Genomic DNA, 22,996 nt, shown 5'->3' with positions numbered 1-22,996 from the left:
CATGCAGTCGAACCCAAAAGGGGAATTCAACAGAGACAATGGATAGCTGAACGGTGATTCATGCCATTGCAATGGACAATGCGGCCACTAATGGGGCCATCAACACCTGTTAATGGTGCACTTAAGGACAGTTACAGAGACAGTCAGAGACGATCGACTGGTAATGGACCTTTTGTTTCCAACAACGGCTCATGTTGGAGGTGTGGAGGCAAACATACAGCGAGAGCCTGCAGGTATCAGCAATATACCTTAAGAAACTGCAACGTTAGCGGTCATTTGGCGCGTATGTGCAGGAAGCCTGAAAACAGGTTAATGTACGAGGAGGACAGGCCCGATGGCAGCCCTATGAGGCCAAATGAATACTGGGAAAATCACTGGAAGCTGAAGTTCAGCGAATTCATGTGGAGCACATATACAGTTCATAGACCAGGTCGCCACCGATAATGATGAAAGTGCTCCTCAATGGCATCCCAGTATTAATGGAGCTAGACACGGGGTCCTGCCAGTCCTTGATGAGTATCAACCAGTTTGAATGCTTGTGGGTGTCCAAGGCCAGGAGGCCAAAATTATTGCCAATTGATGCACAGCTACGGACATATACAAAGGAGATCATTACGGTGCTAGTTTCGGAGAACAGGTTGCCACTCTGTATTGTCCTGGGGGATGGTCGCACACTACTGGGGAGGAGTTGGTTTCCTGTCATGAACTTGAAATGGGGCAATGTCAATGCATTTCTTCTGTGGAGCGAGTATCATGCTCACAGATCGTGGACAAATTTGACTCATATTTCAATCCATCATCGGCACTTTCATGGGGGCTAAGGTAGTGATTCACATAAAAACGGACGCCAGGCCAGTGCACCACAAGGCCAGAGCGGTGCCGTACATGATGCGTGAAAAACTAAAATGCGACTTGGACTGCCTGCTGAGGGAAGGCAGCGAAATGTCAGTTGAATTCAGTGACTGGGCGAGCCCAATCATGCCGGTTCACAAGGTGGATGGGTCGGTCAGGATATGTGGCGCTTACAAGGCCACCATCAATCGGGTGTCACTCCAAGACCACAACCCGCTACCGAGAGTGGAGGAACTCTTTGCGACACTATCCGCTGGCAAACCTTTTTCACAATTGGACCTTGCCTCAGCTCACATGACCCAGGAGCTGGCGAGTGAGTCGAAATCGCTGACCACCATCACGACACACAAGGGGTTGTTTCAGTATCACAAATGTCCGTTCGGGATTCGTTCAGCCGCCGTGCTCTCTCAGCAAAATATGGAAAGCTTCCTGAAGTCGATTCCAAGGACGGTGGTTTTTCAGGACGACATTCTCATCACGGGTGGCAATGCTGAAGAACACCTCCACGACCTGGATGAGGTGCTACGCAGACTGGACCGGGTAGGGCTGTGACTGCAAAAGGCAAAGTGTTTCTTCTGATTTCCAGAGGTAGAATTCCTGGGGAGGAGGGGAGCAGCAGACGGGATCAAACCTACTGTGTCCAAAACGGAAGCGATCCGAGAGCACCCAGACCCCGTAACACGATGGAGCTGCATTCATTCCTGGGGTTCCTGAAATATTTTGGTAACTTTCTTCCCAAATTGAGCATGCTGTTGAAGCCCCTACACATGCTCCCAAGCAAAGAGCGCGATTGGGTCTGGGGGAACAGCCAGGAAAGGGCTTTTGATAGAGCACGCAAATTGTTATGCTCCAACAAACTGTTAATATTACATGACCCATGTAAGAAACTTGTTATAACGTGCGATGCGTCGTCCTATGCGGTTGAGTGTGTGTTGCAGCATGTCAATGCCAATGATCAGTTACAGCCGGTAGCTTATGCCTCCAGAAGTCTGTTCCAGGCAGGAAGGTGCTGCGGGATGGTAGAAAAGGAAGTGCTAGCATGTGTATATGTACCAGTACCTGTTCGGCAGGAAATTTGAGCTGGAGACAGATCACAAATCCCTAACATCCCTTTTGGCCGACAACAATGCCATAAATTTCGAATGCGTTGTGGGCACTTACATTAGCCGCCTATGCCTACACAATTCAGAACAGACCGATGCACTCAGCAGGCTCCCACTAGCCACCACCGAGGGGGCAACTGAGCATGATGCTGAGATGGTCATGGCTGTTGAAGCTTTTGAAAGCAAAGTTTCACCTGTGACAGCCCGTCAGATTAAAGTATGGACAAATAAAGACACGCTACTGTCTTTAGTTAAGAAATGTGTCCTGAATGATGACTGGGCAGCCACGTACAGGGCATGCCCTGAGGAATTTAAACCCTTTCATAGGCGCAAAGATGAACTCCCGATTCAGGCCGATTGCCTACTATTGGGAAACCGAGTAGTCATGTCCCACAGGACAGAGATGTGTTTATCAGTGAACTTCACAATGAGCATCCGGGCTTTGTATTGATGAAGGTAATTGCCAGGTAACACATTTGGTGGACAGTTATAAATGCAGTCCTGGAACTTTGTGTTCGCAGGTGCAACACGTGTGCTCAGCTGGTCAACGCACACAGGGAAGCCGCCCTTCGCCCCTGGTCCTTGCCCGCCAAGCCATGGTCACGCATCCATGTGGACTACGCAGGTCCTTTCATGGAAAAACTGTTTTTGCATGTAGTAGACGCCTACTCCAAATGGATTGAGTGTCCCACTTTAAATTCAACGACATATTTTGCCACGGTAGAAATTCTACGGGCAATGTTCGCTGCCCATAGTGTACCGGACGTCTTGTATTGCTACAATGGCCCGTGCTTCACAAGCATTGAATTACAAGACTTCATGGCAGGTAATGGAATCAACCATGTCAGAACGGCACCGTTCAAGCCTGCCTCAAATTGCCAGGCGGAACGAGCAGTAAGATAATCACACAGCGGGTGCTCAGAATCCAAGGGGTTTCCCTACAAAGCTGCTTCATCACGTCTCCTGTTGGCCAATAGATGCCGACCACACTCGCTCAAAGGGGTTCCACCCGCAGAGCTGCTAATGAAAAGGTCGCTCAAAACCAGGTTATCCCTTATACATCCCACCGTGAAAGAAATTGTTGAGAGCAGGCGTCAGTCACAATGTGACTAACATGATAGGAATGCGAGGGCGCCATGTATTGATGTCAATACACTGTTGTTGTCCTTAATTACGCTGCACGGCCCAAATGGATTACAGGCACTGTGATTGCCAAAGAGGGGAATTAGGGTTTTGGTCGTTAAAGTGACCAATGGACAAAGCTGCCGTAAACACGTGGATCAAACAAAAAGAAGGTTCAGCAACCCCATTGAAGAAGCAGAGGAAGAACACGGCGTCGAGTTTACTCCACCACAGGTGACCGAACACCGGATCCAAGTGGAGGAGACCCAGTCACTGTGGGCAGTCCGGACAGGCCTAAGGCACCGCAAGCAGCAGACACTCAGGCCAGAGCCCAACAACCGGAGCCCCAACTCAAGCGCTCTACAAGGGAATGTAAACCACCAGAGAGACTTAACCTGTGATCTCAATAAGACTTTGGGGGGAGGTGATGTCATGTATTCAACTATCATTGTAACCTATGTATAAGCTGACAGAAGTTGTACACCTTGAGAACATTGACCACAAGGGGGTGAACTTGTGAGAGACACTACTAACCTGGACTTTCAAGTATAAAAGGGGAAGCTCCACCCACCTTCATCACTTGAGGTCTTGGTAATAAAGGTAACTGGTCACAGAGTGACCTTCTCTCAAGTATGGGCCTCGTGTGCATTTATACTGTATCGTAAGGACATATCAGATTTGGTGTCACAATGTAAGTAGTCCGTGGATTTGGTGTCACAATGTAAGGGAATCCTGGATTTGTTGTCAACAGTACCTCGTCATTGGGACTGTGGACAACCCCGCAGCCCTGCAACGCATTCAGCACAGAATGATCCCACTAAAATCTATTCCCAATAAACACTACTCACATTAGTTCACCAGAAACAGCCCAGTGCCTGCAAGACCCATCATAGTTCAAGAAAGGCAATTAATGGGCAGCAAATACCCCTCACTGATACACCTCATTCACCTCTACTCTCCAAATCCACCTCGCCAACTACTCTTTCGCCCCTACTCTCCAAATCCCTCACCCCAACTCCTCTATCACCCCATTTCTTTCGAACCCTCACCTTAACTCCTATTTCACCCTTCTCTCCAAACCCACCTCCCCCAACTCCTCTTTCATCCCTAAATTTCATTTTCAACATCACTTACACAAGTCATCCACACTGGAGGTAAATCTGAGGAGCTTCTGTGTGATGGTGAGGTGATCACTGGGCAATTAAGTGCAGAGACTGGTGTGAGGCTGCTCATTACCCTCGGTGAGATTTACTCCTCTTTCCCACTGAATACCGCGGAAGACGGTCACCTTGGTAACGGAATCGTCATTGTGACGACATTTTCTAAACAAGGGCACACAGGACAATGGGTCATCAATAAATGGTAAAGGGATTAAACACTCTGCAATTACATCGTAAATAATATAAAATACACTGCTGAAAAATAGCTGGCGAAGATAATAGCTTATCTCTGTGGAATTAAGTAGCAAACAATAAGAATGATGTGTTTACTTTACACACACACACTTACACATATATATGTAGCAAAGACTTTGTGTGCCCACTTTTCAGTTGTTGTGCTTAAGCTGATGCAATATGTTTTATTAGGTCTTGCTGCGTCAGGATATAAAGATACCGCACGCAATTGCATCTCCCGCTGCCTGGGGGAATGGAGCAGATATTTAAAGGGACAGGGACTCCCTTTTCGCCGCCTAGTTATACTTAAAAAAAACAGTCCAGTTTATCTCGGAGTGCCGGAGGACTTCACAAGCCCAGCTCCCATTTACAGTCGCTCCCTTCTGTACTGTGCAGTGATTGTAAAGCTATTTATTTTCAGTGACCTGAGCCTTTCTATAATGTCTTAATTATTTTTGATGATCCAATTCATTTGCTTTCCTAATTTGACAGGATTTCAGAATTGTGCATTGTGACGAAGGTTTTGTTTAAAGGTTGATTTAAATTTGTTTGAAAATATTCTTTCTAACCCTCCCCCAAGCCCACAAATTTTAGAACACTCTGCAATACTGACTGGGAAGGTCTCAAGTTCGGTCCTTGAACGTTCTTAGTTGTTCTTAGTCAAGGCAGCCGTTCAGGGGTTCGAATTGTCCTCACTATCACTGGACTAAATATAAGTCAAAATTATCCAGTGCCCTTGCTCTTGATACCGATCCAGTGACATCAACTGGGAAGTGTGTGGATGTTACTTGAGGGCAGGATTGAATTCGGCTCTGATGCCTATCACAGTGGAAATTTCTATCCTGTACTTAAAGTAACAACTTTTGTAACCTCTATTTAGAGGGTATTAGAAGGGCAGGATCTTCAGCTTGGAAACTCAAACCAACCATCATGTCAAGATTTGAGGGAACCATCGGATTCATCAGGATCACCTTATCATCAGCCGTTGGAAAAACACCAATCACTAGCGGGGAGAAACAGGACACATGTTCTCTGTGTGAATGCACCTTCAACCAGTCGTCGAGACTGTGAGACTCGTGAGCCCAGCTGACTCAACACTGTGAATGTGGGGAGAGTGGGAATGGATGCAGATGCGCGTCGGGGAGAGGTCGTTTACCAGCTGAATGTGGAAAGAGATGCAGTCGCTTATCTCAACAACTGCTATCGGCACATGCTAAGTCCTGTCACTGAAAGTGATTAACAGACTGGATTTTGTGTTCGTGATCTCGGCCGTGTTAGCTCTCCCTAATCTGGACAACAAGGCAAAGAGAGTCACTCTGGAAGGTGTGGGGAACTGGGACTTGTTCCTGAGAGTAACCAAAGGCATGATAACTGAAACAATTGAGAGTTAGAATGGAGAAAAGGCCCCAAATGGAGCTGTCGCTAAAAGGACATCAATAGTCGCCTCTTACCATAGAGATTTCAAATATTGACACATTGTGTAATTTGAAATGTCAAAATATTAAACTCCAGCCCAGTTTTCAGAATGATTACCATCAGCAGAAACAAATCCCAACTGACAGAACGAACACGATTCAGTCAGAATGTGAATAACAACAGTAATAACAGTAGAACCCAACCCCTGCAGTCACTTGTGAACTCGCAATTCTGATGACTGAATTAATCTCTTACCACACTTCCCCAGTGTGAACTCGCTGGAGTTTCAGCAGATGATGGAGTGAAACCCTACCCACACACAGAGCAGGAGAACGGCCTCTTCTCGGTGCGACTGTGACAATGAATTTCTAGATCAAACGGGAAGCTGAATCCCTCCCCACAGTCTCCACATTCCCACGGTTTACCCATGGTGTCGGTGTCCTTGTGTCTCTCCAGGTTGGACGATCAGTTGAAGATTCGTAGACACACACAACACATGTAGCTTCTCTCCCCTGTGAATGATGCAAAGTTTTTTCAGGCTGTGTAACTGGTTGAAGCTCTTTCTAGTCGACTGGAACAATCTCACTCGGATGTTTGTGTGTCGTGGTGCTTTCCCAGATGTTTGAAATATTTTCCCACAGAGAGAACAGACAAACATTCCTGCTTCCACACTCAAAGGCCGAGGATGTTGATTATTTCCACCTTACATGGTTGGGCTCATACCTGCACCAGCTGTGTCCAAAGTGAGAATAAAATCAATGAGATGCTGATTTTCTCTACTGGCCACTGGGTCTTTTGTGCTGGCCCAATAGGGTGAGACTGTTCTGGCCCAATAGAATGAGTTTAGGCTTGCCCGATAGACTGAGCCTGTGCTGGCCCAATAGTGTGAGCCTCTGCAGGCCCAATAGTTTGAGCCGGTGCTGCCCGATAGGGTAAGACTATGTTGCCCGATAGGGTGCGACTGTGCTGGCCCAATAGTGTGACACTGTGCTGGGCCGATCGGGTGAGATTGTGCTGGCCCGAGAGGGTGAGACTGTGCTGGCCTGATAGGGTGAGGCTGTGCTGGGCCAAGAGTTTGAGCCAGTGCTGTCTGATAGTGTGAACCTGTGATGCCCAATATGGTGAGACTGTGCTGCGCGATAGGGTGAGACTTTGCTGGGCCAATAGTGTGAGACTGTGCTGGCCCGATAGGGTAAGCCTGTGCTGGGCCAATAGGGTGCTACTGTGCTGGCCCAATAGGGTGAGACTGTGCTGGCCCGATAGGGTGAGCCTGTGCTGGGCCAATAGGGTGATACTGTTCTGGCCCGATAGGGTGAGACTGGGCTGGCCCGATAGTGTGAGATTGTGCTGGCCCGATAGGGTGAGCCTGTGCTGGCACAATAGGGTGAGACTGTGCTGGCCCAATATTGTGAGCCTGTGCTGGCCCAATAGGGTGAGACTGTGATGGTCCGATAGGGTGAGACTGCACTGGACCAATAGTGGTAGCCTGGGCTGGCCTGATATGGTGAGACTGTGATGGCCTGATAGTGTGAGACAGTGCTGGATGAATACTGTGAGCCTGTGCTGGCCCGATAGGGCGAGCCTGGGTTGGTTCGATCGGATGAGGCTGGGCTAGCCCAATAGGGTAGGCCTGTGCTGGCTCAATGGTGTGAGCCTGTGCTGGCCTGATAGGGTAAGCCCGGGTTGGCGCAATAGTGTGCACTTGGACTGCCACAATAGGGTGTATCAGTGCTGGCCCAATAGGGTGCAATATCTGCTGTATGATGTCCACATCTCTGAGCCATACAGAGAGGGATATTACACAGCCCTGCAGACCATGTGCTGGCTGAAAGCTTTGAACTCAAATTGCTGGAGAACTAACATTGACGATATCTTCACAAGATCCTGAAAATCCCCTGGGAGGACAGAGGCACCAACGTTAGCCTCCTTGACCAGGCCAACGTCCCCAGCATCGAAGCACTGACCACACTCGACCAACTCTGCTGGGCGGGCCGCATTGTTCATGAGCCTGACACAAGACTCCCAAAGCAAATGCTCTCGTCATAACTATTACATGGCATGCGATCCTAAGTTGGGCAGAGGAAGCGTTTGAAGGACAACCTCAAAGCCTGTCTAATAAAATGCAACATCCCCACCGGTACCAGGCAGTTCCTGGTCAAAGACCACCCTAAGTGGAGGAAGTGCATCCGGGAGGGCATTGAGCACCTCGAGTCACATCGTAGAGAGCATACCGGAATCTAGCACAGGCAGTGGAATAAGCGTACAGCAAAGCAGTCCCAAACACCCTTTCCTACAACCACCGTCCATCCCAACTGGGACAGAGACTGTAATTCCCGTATTGGACTGTTCAGTCACTTGAGAACTCACTTTTAGAGTTGGATCAAGACATCCTCGATTTCGAGCGACTGCCTATGATGAGGGTGAGCTTTGGTTGGCCCAATAGGATGAGCGTCTGCTGGCCCAATAGGGTGAGCATGGGATGGCCCAATAGGGTGAGCCAGGGATGGACCAATAGGATGAGCCCAGGCCAAGGGTCACCAGAAAGCAATCAGCACAGCAAGGCTCCCTTTCAGGGGCCACTGACCTGGGCACAAACATGTGATCAATCAAACTGACATACACCCAGAAGCCCAGCCCACATGTTGTCCCTGCACAAAGGACCACACTTGCGCCGTGAGACTCACCCTGACCAAGATGGCGGCCGCTGAGCCCGCTCCCCGCCCGGGAAATAGTTACCACCAAGAAAGTAATCAATAAAACATCACCGAAGGGCGGCAAGGAGCGCAGAAGAGGGAGGAAGGAGACTTAACCAATCTAGATCCACAAAGTTCACCCCGACACCGGCATCTCTTCCAAGGCCATGGACATCATGAACTCCGTTGTGAAGGATATTTTGGAGCGCATCGCGGGTGAGGCTTCCCGCCTGGCCCATCACAACAAGCGCCGCACCATCAGCTCCCGGGAAGTCCAGACCGCCGTGCGTCTGCTGCTGCCCGGGGAGCTGGCCAAGCATGCCGTGTCGGAAGGGACAAAGGCGGTGACCAAGTACACCAGCTCCAAGTAAAACATCCCGCTGTCCTGAGAGATCAAACCCAAACACAACGGCTCTTTTAAGCACCATCCACAACCCCTCTGAAAGAGTTGCACAAACCCATCTCCCTTTAGACTCAATTTACTGTAATTATTTCCTGAACAAGTGTGTGGGGACCTTTGCAGTTCGAGCTGTAGATTTAGTTTTCAATTCTCAGATAACTGATTTTACTGTCCGGTTCTTCCTTTTCCCGCCCTAAACTACAAACACGGTCCCTGGTCGCCCTTTCTCTTTGCTCTCAGACCCGTTCATTTACAGCTGCTTCCGACGAATTAGAAAATTGTTTTAGCGTGAGATTCAGACTGTAGCCACCTCGTTCTCTCTCAAGCCCTTTCAATTTAAAAGAAAATTCTACTTAAAAGTTAAACCGTTTATTAACCTTCGAGTCCGGGTGTAACAAGCCAGAATGGGAGTTCTTACAGAGACCAGAACCGGGGCAGTTTGAACACTCTGTACCTCTTCCCTTTTCACAGAAGGACTCCCAATTCTGGTCTCACTGCTGCCTGTGCGGGGGATCGATCGATAATCTATGAAAGCTCACTTTTACAAAGATTGAGCTGGAATGTGTCCCGTTACAGAATAAGTGGAGCGTTATTCACTCCCCGCCCTCAGTACAAAAATTTTGAAACTGAACCCGAATTTAATCCTGATTGTAACAGACTGGAATTTGCAAGTGAACTGTGGATTAAGACAAAGGGAAACAAAAAGTGTTTGGAAATATGTGGCTAATGGGGAAGTTACTAACATAATCCGCAATTTTAACAATTGTTGGCGGGATTTTTGAATTTCTAAGTCCTTCGAAGACTGACTGTTGAGAACTGTCATTTCCGCCCAGATTTCTTTGGTGGGCTAAACAGGCTGCGATTGGTCATCGGAAACATAGAAACATAGAAACATAGAAAATAGGTGCAGGAGCAGGCCATCCAGCCCTTCCAGCCTGCACCGCAATTCAATGAGTTCATGGCTGAACATGAAACTTCAGTACCCCCTTCCCACCATCTCGCCATACCCCTTGATCCCCCGCGTAGCAAGGACTTCATCTAACTCCCTTTTGGATATATTTAGTGAATTGGCCTCAACTGCTTTCTGTGGTAGAGAATTCCACAGGTTCAACACTCTCTGGGTGAAGAAGTTTCTCCTCATCTCGGTCCTAAATGGCTTACCCCTTATCCTTAGACTGTGGCCCCTGGTTCTGGACTTCCTCAGCATTGGGAACATTCTTCCTGCATCTAACCTTTTTAAACTCGTCAGAATTTTAAACGATTCTATGAGGTCCCCTCTCATTCTTCTGAACTCCAGTGAATACAAGCCCAGTTGATCCAGTCTTTCTTGATAGGTCAGTCCTGCCATCCCGGGAATCAGTCTGGTGAACTTTCGCTGCACTCCCTCAATAGCAAGAATGTCCTTCCTCAAGTTAGGAGACCAAAACTGTACACAATACTCCATGTGTGGCCTCACCAAGGCCCTGTAAAACTGTAGCAACACCTCCCTGCACCTGTACTCAAATCCCCTCGCTATGAAGGCCAACATGCCATTTGCTTTCTTAACCGCCGACTGTACCTGCATGCCAACCTTCAATGACTGATGCACCATGACATCCAGCTCTCGTTGCACCTTCCCTTTTCCTAATCTGTCACCATTCAGATAATATTCTGTCTCTCTGTTTTTACCACCAAAGTGGATAACCTCACATTTATCCACATTATACTTCATCTGCCATGCATTTGCCCACTCACCTAACCTATCCAAGTCAATCTTCAGCCTCATAGCATCCTCCTCGCAGCTCACACTGCCACCCAACTTAGTGTCATCCGCAAATTTGGATATACTGCATTTAATCCCCTCGTCTAAATCATTAATGTACAATGTAAACAGCTTGGGCCCCAGCACAGAACCTTGCGGTACCCCACTAATCACTGCCTGCCATTCTTAAAAGAACCCATTTACTCCTACTCTTTGCTTCCTGTCTGACAACCAGTTCTCAATCCACGTCAGCACACTACCCCCAATCCCATGTGCTTTAACTTTGCACATTAATCTCTTGTGTGGGACCTTGTCGAAAGCCTTCTGAAAGTCCAAATATACCACATTAACAGGTTCTCCTTTGTCCACTTTACTAGACACATCCTCAAAAAATTCCAGAAGATTTGTCAAGCATGATTTCCCTTTCACGAATCCATGCTGACTTGGACCTATCATGTCACCATTTTCCAAATGCGCTGCTATGACATCCTTAATAATTGATTCCATCATTTTACCCACTACTGAGGTCAGGCTGACAGGTCTATAATTACCTGTTTTCTCTCTTCCTCCTTTTTTAAAAAGTGGGGTTACATTGGCTACCCTCCACTCGATAGGAACTGATTCAGATTCAATGGAATGTTGGAAAATGACTGTCAATGCATCCGCTATTTCCAAGGGCACCTCTTTAAGTACTCTGGAATGCAGTCCATCAGGCCCTGGGGATTTATCGGCCTTCAATCCCATCAATTTTCCCAACACAATTTCCCGACTGATAAAGATTTCCCTCAGTTCCTCCTCCTTACGAGACCCTCTGAACCCTTTTATATCCGGAAGGTTGTTTGTGTCCTCCTTAGTGAATACCGAACCAAAGTACTTGTTCAATTGGTCTGCCATTTCTTTGTTCCCCGTTATGACTTCCCCTGATTCTGACTGCAAGGGACCGACGTTTGTCTTTACTAACCTTTTTCTCTTTACATACCTATAGAAACGTTTGCAATCTGCCTTAATGTTCCCTGCAAGCATCTTCTCGTACTCGATTTTCCCTGCCCGAATCAAACCCTTTGTCCTCCTCTGCTGAGTTCTAAATTTCTCCCAGTCCCCGGGTTCGCTGCTATTTCTGGCCAATTTGTATGCCACTTCCTTGGCTTTAATACTATCCGTGATTTCCCTTGATAGCCACGGTTGAGCCACCTTCCCTTTTTTATTTTTATGCCAGACAGAAATGTACAATTGTTGTAATTCATCCATGCGGTCTCTAAATGTCTGCCATTGCCCATCCACAGTCAACCCCTTAAGTATCATTCGCCAATCTATCCTAGCCAATTCACGCCTCATACCTTCAAAGTTACCCTTCTTTAAGTTCTGGACCATGGTCTCCGAATTAACTGTTTCATTCTCCATCCTAATGCAGAATTCCACCTAATTATGGTCACTCTTCCCCAAGGGGCCTCGCACAATGAGATTGTTAACTAATCCTCTCTCATTACACAACACTCAGTCTAAGATGGCCTCCCCCCTAGTTGGTTCCTCGACATATTGGTCCAGAAAACCTTCCCTTATGCACTCCAGGAAATCCTCCTCCACCGTATTGCTTCCAGTTTGGCTAGCCCAATCTATGTGCATATTGAAGTCACCCATTATAACTGCTGCACCTTTATTGCATGCACCCCTAATTTCCTGTTTGAAGCCCTCCCCAACATCACTACTACTGTTTGGAGGTCTGTACCCAATCCCACCAACGTTTTTTGCCCTTTGGTGTTCTGCAGCTCTACCCATATAGATTCCACATGATCCAAGCTAATGTCTTTCCTAACTATTGCATTAATCTCCTCTTTTACCAGCAATGCTACCCCACCTCCTTTTCCTTTTATTCTATCCTTCCTGAATGGTGAATACCCCTGGATGTTGAGTTCCGAGCCCTGATCATCCTGGAGCCACGTCTCCGTAATCCCAATCACATCATATTTGTTAACATATTTTTGCAGTTAATTCTTCCACCTTATTGCGGATACTCCTTGCATTAAGACACAAAGCCGTCAGGCCCGTGTTTTTTAACACCCTTTGTCCTTTTAGAATTTTGCTGTACAATGACCCTTTTTTTCTTTGCCTTGGGTTTCTCTTTCTTCCACTTTTCCTCATCTCCTTTCTGTCTTTTGCTTTTGCCTCCTTTTTGTCTCACTCTGTCTCTGCATTGGTTCACATCCCCCTGCCATATTGGTTTAACTCCTCCCCAACAGCACTAGCAAACACTCCCCCTAGGACATTTGTTCCGGTCATGCCCAGGTGCAGACCGTCCGGTTTGTACTGGTCCCACCTCCCCCAGAAACGGTTCCAATGCCCCAGGAATTTGAATCCCTCCCTGCTTCACCACTGCTCAAGCCACGTATTCCTCTGCGCTATCCTGCGATTCCTAATCTGACTAGAACGTGACACTGGTAACAATCTCGAGATTACTACTTTTGAGGTTACTCCTTTTTAATTTAGCTCCTAGCTCCTTATATTTGTTTCGTAGGAACTCATCCCTTTTTTTACCTATGTCGTTGGTACCAATGTGCACCATGACTACTGGCTGTTCTCCCTCCCATTTCAGAATGTCCTGCACCCGCTCCGAGACATCCTTGAACCTTGCACCAGGAAAGGACCAATGAAATTCACTACAGAGTGACCATCACAAGTTCGCTCCCTGCATTCCTCCAGAAGGTATAAGGCAGATGTGGGAGGAGTTTCTCATTCTTTCCATGAACGTGTAGATTGTGGAAATATCTAGAAGATGAAAAACCGGCGGTAAAGCCCGGGCCAAGGCCAAGTCTCGCTCAACCAGGGTAGGACTGCAATTCCCTGTGGGCCATGTTCACAGGCTCCTGCGGAAGGGGAAACTACGCTGAGCCTGTGGGTGCCGGAGCCCCGGTCTACATGACTGCTGTGCTCGAGTATCTGACCGCTGAAATCCTGGAGCTGGCCGGCAACGCGGCCCGCGACAACAAGAAGACACGCATCTTCCCCACACACCTGCAGCTGCCATCCGCAATGACCAGGGGCTCAACAATCTGTTGGGAAAGGTGACCATCGCTCAGTTCGGGGTGCTGCCTGATTTAGTGGCTGTGCTGCTGCCCAAGAAAACCACCAGTGTGTCCAAGAGCAAGTAAAGCGTACAGCATTTAATCTAATAAATCAAAGTCTCCTTTTAGAGCCACGCACAGTATCAATGTAAGGGCAGGTTAATGCTCTCTTGATCAGAATTGTCCCAGATCTAAATTAACATTAAATCTCTGCAATTACGCTGGGCGTTTCCTGCTCTCGGTAATAAATCGGTCACTCTCTATCGAACATGTAGAAATCTAGATCGACAAACACTGCCGCAGTTTTGCTGTTAGCGGATATTCGGATCAGCGAATCAATATAGAGAGAGACTGACTTCAGAGAAAAAGAAAGCAGACAGAACCTGATCGTGGGACCGGCCGTCATTGAACTCGTTGTGTGAGCCGAATATCAACGGATGGTAAGAGCCGAGAATAAAGGGAATGAGCGGTTGATGGGTCCAACGTTTCTGACTGAGAATTCATTTATTGGTTCAAAGTCCGTTTTCATGCTATGGGAGACGTACTTGAATGATTTTCGTCAAAATTCCTTTCATTAACAATTATATTTAGTTATAAAATGCTGCTGTTAGAAGCTCACATAATTCATTTCTGATCTGACATGGATATTGATGTGATATCGGTTGCTATGGCCGGGATTTGAACGTAGCTAACCCGGATTGGAAGGCAGCTATTCTCACCACTATACCACCATCCCACACACAATGTGCCTTGTATTTGCGGACTAACTCATTCTTGCTGCTCTGAAGTGGGACAAATATTATGTACAGCAATCAGAATGTGCTGGGAAACTTTCCCTCCAATTAAAAACGGTCACTGTGAATAGCTACCTTGCTTGGGCTGAGCCCGCACCACATTTATTCGTTTTAAGCCCTTTTAGTTCAAAAAATAATCAACAGATATGAGGAATGTTTTTTGTAAATTATCTAATTTGTACGATATAACCTGCTGAAGGCACTAAGTTTGGTGTACTAAAACCAGCCTATTCCTGTCAATTTCTCAAATGTGAGCGATGGTACTATAGTGAGCAGTGAGCTGTCTCCCAAGCAGTGGGCCCGGCTTCCATTCCCGGCCATCGCAATCGGGGTAAGTTTACCGCCTCGCAGGCCAGAAATGATTTATGGTACCTTGCAGCAGGATTTTATAAAAGCAAACCTGTTGCACTATCTGTCGACAGTGATCAGTTTATAACCGAGAATGTCTGAGGGTCATTTCTGATCAGGAAACTAACCGCTTAATTGCAGAGATTCAATGCTAATTTAGATCTGGGACAATTGTCATCCATAGAACATTCACCTGCCCTCACATTGATACTGTGGGTGGCTCGGAAAAGATCCTTTTGGTTATCAGATTAAATCTTGTCCGCTTTACTTGCTCTTGGACGGAACGGTGTTTTTCTTGTGCAGCAGCACAGCCTGGATATTAGGCAGCACCCCGCCCTGAGCGATGGTAACCTTTCCCAGCAGCTTGCTGAGCTCCTGGTCGTTGCGGATGGCCAGCTGCAGGTGCCTGGGGATGAGGCTTGTCTTCTTGTTGACGCGGGCCGCATTGCCGGCCAGCTCCAGGATTTCAGCGGTCAGATACTCGAGCACAGCAGCCATGTAGACCGGGTCTCCGGCACCCACACGCTCAGCGTAGTTCGCCTTCCGCAGGAGCATGTGAACACGGCTCACAGGGAACTGCAGTCTGGCCCGGGAGTAGCGAGACTTGGCCTAGGGCCGAGCTTTACTGCCGGTTTTTCCTCTTCTAGACAATCCACATGTTCAGAGAAAGAATGAGAAATTCCTCCCACATCTGCCCTTGTTAACCTTCTGGGGAAATGCAGGGAGCGAACTTGTGATTAGTCGCTCTCGAGTGAATTTCATTGATCTTTTCCGATAACCAATCCCAGTCTACTTAGCTCACCAATGAAAGTAGGGCCGAAATTTCTGTCTCCAACAGTCCGAATAACGATTTTTAATTAAAAAACCGCTGCAAAAATTTTAAAAATAGCGGATTATGTTAATAAATTTACCATCAGTCAAAGATTTGCCAACAGGTTTTAATTTACTTAGTCTTATTGCAGGTGCCCCTTGCAAGTTACAGGCTGGATTAAATTCGGGTGCTATTTCAAACTGTCTGTAATGGGCGTGAGTCAATCCCCACTGATTCTGTAACGGACACATTCCAACCCAATATTTGAAAAAATTGTGTTTCATAGATTGTCGCTCGAAACAACGTAAAGGCGGTAGTGATACCAGAACTGGGTGTCCTTCTGTGAAAAGGGAAGCGGGACAGTGTCATGTAATCAACTGTCATTGTAACCCATGTATAAACTGACCTAAGTTGTGCACCGTGAGAACATTGACCACTAGGTGGTGAACCTTTGGGAGGCGGTCCTAACCTGGACTTTCAGGTATAAAAGGCGACGCTCCACCCACCTTCATCACTTTAGTGCTGGCTAATAAAGGTTACTGGTCACAGAGTGACCTTGTCTCAAGTATGGGCCTCGTGTCCCTTTATACTGTAGAGAAAGGACATATTATTGGCGACGAGAAACTGTGATTTAAAGCACCCGAGCGTGGCGACTAGCAGCACAGACGAGAGGTACTGTGTTGGTGATGATTCGGACGAGTTTATTGAGAGACTGCAGCAACGTTTCCTCAGTAAGGATTGGCTGAGACAGGATTCGGCCAACAAACGCAGCGCTCATCTATACATGTTTTGTGGATCCAGGACCTACTCCCTGATGAAGGACCTTCTCTTGCCGGCGAAGGCGGTGGACAAGGCTTTTGAAGAGCGCAGTAAGTTGATCGGGGAACACTTTAAACTGGCGAGCAGCATGCACATAGCGAGACATCGGTTTTACATGCACCAGCGGCGAGAAAGGCAAAGTCTTCCAGACTTCATGGCAGACCTCCAGCGACCGGCGAGCCTATGTAAGTTCCCAGATGAATGCAGAACGGAGATGTTGTGAGACTTTTTTATTTAGGGCATCGGGCAAGCTGGGGTTTTCTGGAAACTGATTGAGACTAAAGACTTGACCCTGGAAACAGCGGCTTTGATGGCCCAGACATTTATTTCGGGGGAGGAAGAGACCAGAATGATTTTTGACAAAAATGTTGGTTTAAATGAAGCAAATGGACAGGGAGTCAACATTGTTAACGCGGCACACAGTTCTCTAGGCAGACAGGGTCAATCGGATAAGCTCGAGCATGTAGTCGAAGCCAAAGGGAGAATTCAACAGAGACAATGGCTAACTGAACGGTGATTCATGCCATCGCAAGGGACAATGCGGCCAGAAATGGGGCCATCAACACCTGTCAATGGTGCGCTTAAGGGCAGTTACAGAGACTGTCAGAGACGATCGACTGGTAATGGACCTTTTGTTTCCAACAACGGCTCATGTTGGAGATGTGGAGGCAAACACACAGCCAGAGATTGCAGGTATCAGCAATACACCTGCAGAAACTACAACGTCAGCGGTCACTTGGCGCATATGTGCAGGAAGCCTGCAGCCGCATTGATGTACGAGGAGGACGGGCCCGATGTAAGCCCTACGAGGCCAAAGGGACAATGGGGGAAATCGCTGGAAGCTGAAGTTCAGCGAGTTCATGTGGAGCACATGTACAGTTCATACACCAGGACGCCATCAATAATGAGGAAAGTGCTCCTCAATGGCATCCCAGTATCAATGGAGTTAGACATGGGGGCCAGCCAGTCCCTGATGAGCATAAAACAGTTCGACAAGTTGTGGGCGTCCAAGGCCAGGAGGCCAAAATTATTGCCAATTGACGCACAGCTCCGGACATATACAAAGGAGATCATTCCGGTGCTAGGCAATGCCACGGTAGTTGTGACCCACAAAGATTCAGAGAACAGGTTGCCACTCTGGATTGTCCCGGGGGTCAGTCCCGCACTGCTTGGGTGGAGTTGGTTTGCTGTCATGAACTGGAAATGGGGCGATGTCAATGCAATTTCTTCTGTGGAGCGAATATCATGCTCACAGTTCCTGGACAAATTTGACTCACTATTTCAACCAGGCATTGGCACTTTCATGGGGACCAATGTAGTGATTCACATAAACCCGGACGCCAGTCCAGTACACCAAAAGGCCAAAGTGGCACTGTACGTGATGCGGGATAAGATAGAAGGCGAATTGGAATGACTGCTGAGGGAAGGCATCATCTCGCCAGTCAAATTCAGTTACTGGGTGAGCCTGATTGTGCCGCTGCTCAAGGCGGATAGGTCGAACATATGTGGTGTATAGAAGGCCACCATCGATCGGGTGTCACTCCAAGACCAGAACCCGCTACCGAGAGAAGAGGACCTCTTTGCGACGCTATCCGGTGGCAAACATTTTTCAGAATTGGACCTGACCTCAGCTTACATGAACCAGGAGCTGGCGAGTGAGTCAAAGAAGCTGACCACCATCACGACACAAAAGGGGTTGTTTGAGTACAACATATGTCCGTTTGGTATTCGCTTGGCCGCCGCAATCTTTCAACGAAATATGGAAAGTCTCCTCAAGTCGATTACAAGGACAGTGGTTTTTCAAGACGACATCCTCATCACGGGTTGCGATACTGAAGAACACCTACGCAACCTGGAGGAGGTTCTACGCAGACTGGACCGGGTAGGTCTGCGATTGTAAAAGGTGAAGTGCATCTTCCTAACTCCAGAGGTAGAATTCCTGGGGATGAGGGTAGCAGCAGACGGGATCAGACCTACAGTTTGTCGTAAATGGAAGCAATCCAGAGAGCACCCAGATCCCGTAACACGACAGAGCTGCATTCATTCTGGGTTCCTGAATTATTTTGGTAACTTTCTTCTGAAATTGAGCACGCTGTTAGAGCCGCGACACGTGCTCCTGCCCAAAGGTCGTGAATGGGTCTGGGGGACAGCCAGGAAAGGGCTTCTGATAGAGCACAAAATTAGATATGCTACAACAATCTGTTAACGCGATATGACCCTTGTAAGAAACTTGTTTTAACATACGATGCGTCGTGCTATGTGGTCAGGTGTGTGTTGCAGCATGTGAATGCCAATGCTCAGTTATAGCCGGTAGCTTATGCATCCAGAAATCTGTCCCAGGCAGAACGGGGCTACGGGATGTTATAAAAGTAAGCGCTTGCATGGATATATGCTGTAAAAAAATGCACCAGTACCTGTTTGGCAGGAAGTTTGAGCTGGAGACAGATCACAAACCCCTAACGTCCATTTTGACCGACAACAAGGCCATAAATGCAAAAGCATTGGCCTGCATACAGGGTGGGCACTCACGTTAGCCGCCTATGACTATACAATTCAGCACAGACCGGGCACTGAAAACTGCGCCGATACACTCAGCAGGCTCCCACTCGCCACCACCGAGGGGCAATCTAGCATGCTGCTGAGATGGTCATGGATGTTGTAGTTTTGAAAGCGAAGGCTCATTGTGACAGCCCATCAGATCCAAGTCTGGACAAATAGAGACCCGCTACTAACTTTAGTCATGAAATGTGTCCTGATTGGGGACTGGGCAGCCACGCACGAGGCATTCCCTGAGGAATTCAAACATTTCACAGGCGCAAGGATGAACTCTCGATTCAGGCCGATTGCCTACTATGAGGAAACCGTGTTGTCATGCCCCAGATGGGCAGAGAGATGTTCATCAGAGAACTCCACAATGAGCACCCTGACATTGTCATGATGAAGACAATTGCCAGGTCAAACGTTTGGTGGCCAGGGGTAGATGCAGACTTGGAACTTTGTGTTCACAGATGCAACACGTGTGCCCAGCAGGGCAATGCGCCCAGGGTTGACCCCCCCTTAGCCCCTGGTCCTGGCCCGCCAAACCATGGTCACGTATCCATGTGGATTACGCAGGTCCTTTCATGAGAAAAATGTTTTTGGTTGTAGTAGACGCCTACTTCAAATGGATCGAGTGTGACATTCTCAATTCAAGCACATCCTCTGCCAAGGGAGAAAGTCTACGTACAATGTTCGCTGCCCATGGTCCACCGGACGTCTTGGTCAGCGACAATGGCCTGTGTTTCACAAGCACTGAATTCCGCGATTTCATGGCAGGAAATTGTATCAACCATTTCAGAACGGAACCGTTGAAGCCGGCCTCAAATGGTCAGGTGGAACGAGCAGTGCAGATAATCAAACAGGGGATGCTCAGAATCCAAGGGGGTTCCCTACAAAGCCGCTGATCATGCCTCCTGTTGGCCAATAGATCCCGACCACACTCGCTCACAGGGGTTCCACCCGCAGAGCTGCTAATGAAAAGGCCACTCAACACCAGGTTATCCATTATACAACCCATCATGAAAGAAATTGTTGAGAGCGGGCGCCAGTCACAATGTGACTACCATGACGGGAATGCGAGGGCGCGATGTATTGATGTCAATGACTCTGTCTTTGTCCTCAACTACGCTGCAGGGCTTAAATAACTCGCAGGCACTGTGATTGCCCAAAGAGTGGAATAGGATTCTGATAGTTAAACTTAGCAATGGACAAATCTGCCGCAAACACGTGGATCATACAAAAAGGAGGTTCAGCAACCCCATAGAAGAAGCAGAGGAAGAACATGATATAGATTTAACTCCAACACAGGTGACCGAACAGCGCATCCAAGCGGAGGAGAGCCCAGTCACTGTGAGCAGTCCGAACGGGCCTGAGGCACCGCAAACAGCAGACACTCAGGCCAACGCCCAACAACTGGAGCCCCATCTCAGGCTCTCTACAAGGGAGCGCAAAGCACCAGAGAGACTTAACCAGTGATCCCAATAAGACTTTGGGGAGAGGTGATGTCATGTAATCAACTGTCATTGTAACCCATGTATAAACTGACCTAAGTTGTACACCATGAGAACATTGACCACAAGGGGGTGAACTTGTGGGAGACACTCCGAACCTGGATTTTCAGGTATAAAAGGGGAAGCTCCACCCATCATCATCACTTCAGTGCTGGCTAATAAATGTTACTGGCCACAGAATGACGTTGTCTCAAGTATGGGCCTCGTGTGCATTTATACTCTATAGTAAGGATATATTAGACAGAGTGTTCAAACTGCCCTGGTTCTGGTCTCAGTATTAACTCCCATTCTGGATTGTTATACTGCGGGGAGTACAGAACAGACAAGTCTAGTTTCTATAGGATATTCTGTCCCCTCCTGTCCCTGCAAAGCTGTAAAAGCATTATTCTAGACACCCTCCCTCCATCCTTACTGTCTAAAATCAACTGCGAGTTACATTCTCCAGGAAATGCTGAATCTGGCTGGGTGCAATTCCACAGACATTTGTTAACCTCTGGTGCCTCACCATCAGTCGACTCAGTGAGTGTCAGCAGGATTTCCACTGTGGTAGGCATCAGAGCCGAGTCCAATCCTACCCCCAAATGACATCCATGCACTTCCCAATCGATGTCACTGGATCAGTATGAAGAGCAAGCGCAGTAGCTAATTTTTACTCATATTTCGCGCATTGGTACTGAGGACAATTATAACCCCTGAACTGCTGCCTTGGCTGAGAACAACTAACAGCCCAGATCAAGGATCGAACGTGGGAACTTCCCAGTCAGTATTGCAGAGTGTTCTTAAAATTTGGGGGGATGAGGGAGGGTTGGAAAGAAAATTTTGAATCAAACGTTACTCCACCTTAAAACAAAACCTTCGTCACACTGCACAATTCTGAATTTTTTCCAAATTAAACAAGCAAGTCAAATGGATTATAAAAACGATGTGCCATTTTAGAAAGGCTCAAGTCACTCAAATAGACAGCTTAACAATCACAGCACAATACAGAAGGGAGTGAATGTTAATGGGAGCTCGGTTCGTGAAGTCCGCCGACACTCTGAGATAAACTGGACTGTACCTTGAGATATAAATAGGCAGAGAAAAGGGAGTCCCTGTCCCTTTAAATAGCTGCCCCATTCCCGCGGGCAGTGGGAGGAGCAACACACGCTATCTCTTGAGAGACTTACACAGCAAACACCGCTGGATGGCTTCCCGCAGTTTCCTAAAGTCCTAAGAAATAAAATTGCATCAGGTAAAGTAGAACAACTGAAATAATACACACAGACTCGTTGCTATGTGCGCGTGTGTGTGTGTAAACAAAACACATCATTCTTAATATTTGCTAGAGATAAGCAATTATCTGCACCAGTTATCATCCAGCATTTTATTTCCTATTATTCACAATGTAATTGAAGAGTGTTCACTTCATTTACCATTTGTTGATGTCTAATTGTCTTGTGTGCGATTGTTCAGAACTTGATGTCAGAATGAGCATTCCGTTACCAAGGTGACCATGTCTGCCCACAGTATTCAGTGGGAAGGGGATTAAATCTTTGCTCTGGGATTTGGACGCTGTGGGAACATCGGTGCAAAATCACACGTTTCAATGTGAAATATATCTGCTTTCTCACATGTCGACCGCCCAGGAATTTGCCCGAGACCTCTCGCATTACAAATATGATCATCCCTAAGCGAGAATAAAACCCCTCGTGCAACGAGCCGCCAACAGTGAAAAGTGCAGCTCTCAGATTCTGACGGTAGTGAGAAAATATATTAGGCCCATCGTGCTTGTGCTGTCCCTCAGATACCTATCTAATTAGTTCCCCTCGCCATAGACCTGCAAATGTTATCCTTTTGAGGAATATATTATTAATTTGAGACATGACATGAGCAAAGTACAGCATCCTTGTAAGTAAAAGGGGAATTTGGCGATGAGGTTAAATGTAAATGACAAAACGAACAGGGAGGTCAAAGCTGTAAGACAACAACGACGAGGATGGGATTCGAACCCATGCGTGCAGAGTACAATGGATTAGCAGTCCACCGCCTTAACCGCTCGGCCACCTCGTCTCTTTCGTAGCATATCGTCAGCCATTCAATCTCCTGCGTTTTGTATCCGTACAGCAATAATGTGCAAAAATGTCCATTTCACAGCTTGCTCTGCCCGTGCATGCAGATCGACAATGATGAAAACGTGCCACGAGATTCTTTCAGCAAACAGCCTTCCCTTTCTTCAGGTGAGTGACTGGAAGACATGGTTGGGTTCTCGGCAGAATCACAACAAAGGATATAAAATTTCACGAAGGGAGCTGAGTTGATCGCGGCAAGGGTCGAACCTGCAATTTTTTGATAACTTCGAAATATATAATCGAAGTCAGACGACTTATCCATTAGGCCACGCGGCCTCGGCCAGCAG

At 47.5% G+C, this 22,996-nt stretch overlaps 1 non-coding gene across 1 annotated transcript; it reads right to left on the bottom strand.

Moving 5' to 3' along the window:
* Nucleotides 1-22,568: 22,568 nt before the first annotated feature.
* Nucleotides 22,569-22,650, bottom strand: trnas-gcu (transfer RNA serine (anticodon GCU)). Its single transcript has one exon. It is a non-coding gene; the product is annotated as a tRNA-Ser (tRNA).
* Nucleotides 22,651-22,996: the final 346 nt, after the last annotated feature.

This window comes from Pristiophorus japonicus, unplaced genomic scaffold (assembly GCF_044704955.1).
Source record: "Pristiophorus japonicus isolate sPriJap1 unplaced genomic scaffold, sPriJap1.hap1 HAP1_SCAFFOLD_43, whole genome shotgun sequence".
NCBI classification, from domain to species: Eukaryota; Metazoa; Chordata; class Chondrichthyes; family Pristiophoridae; genus Pristiophorus; species Pristiophorus japonicus.
The sequence above is the reverse complement of the archived record's forward strand: the minus strand, read 5'-3'. Positions and strand labels throughout refer to the sequence as shown.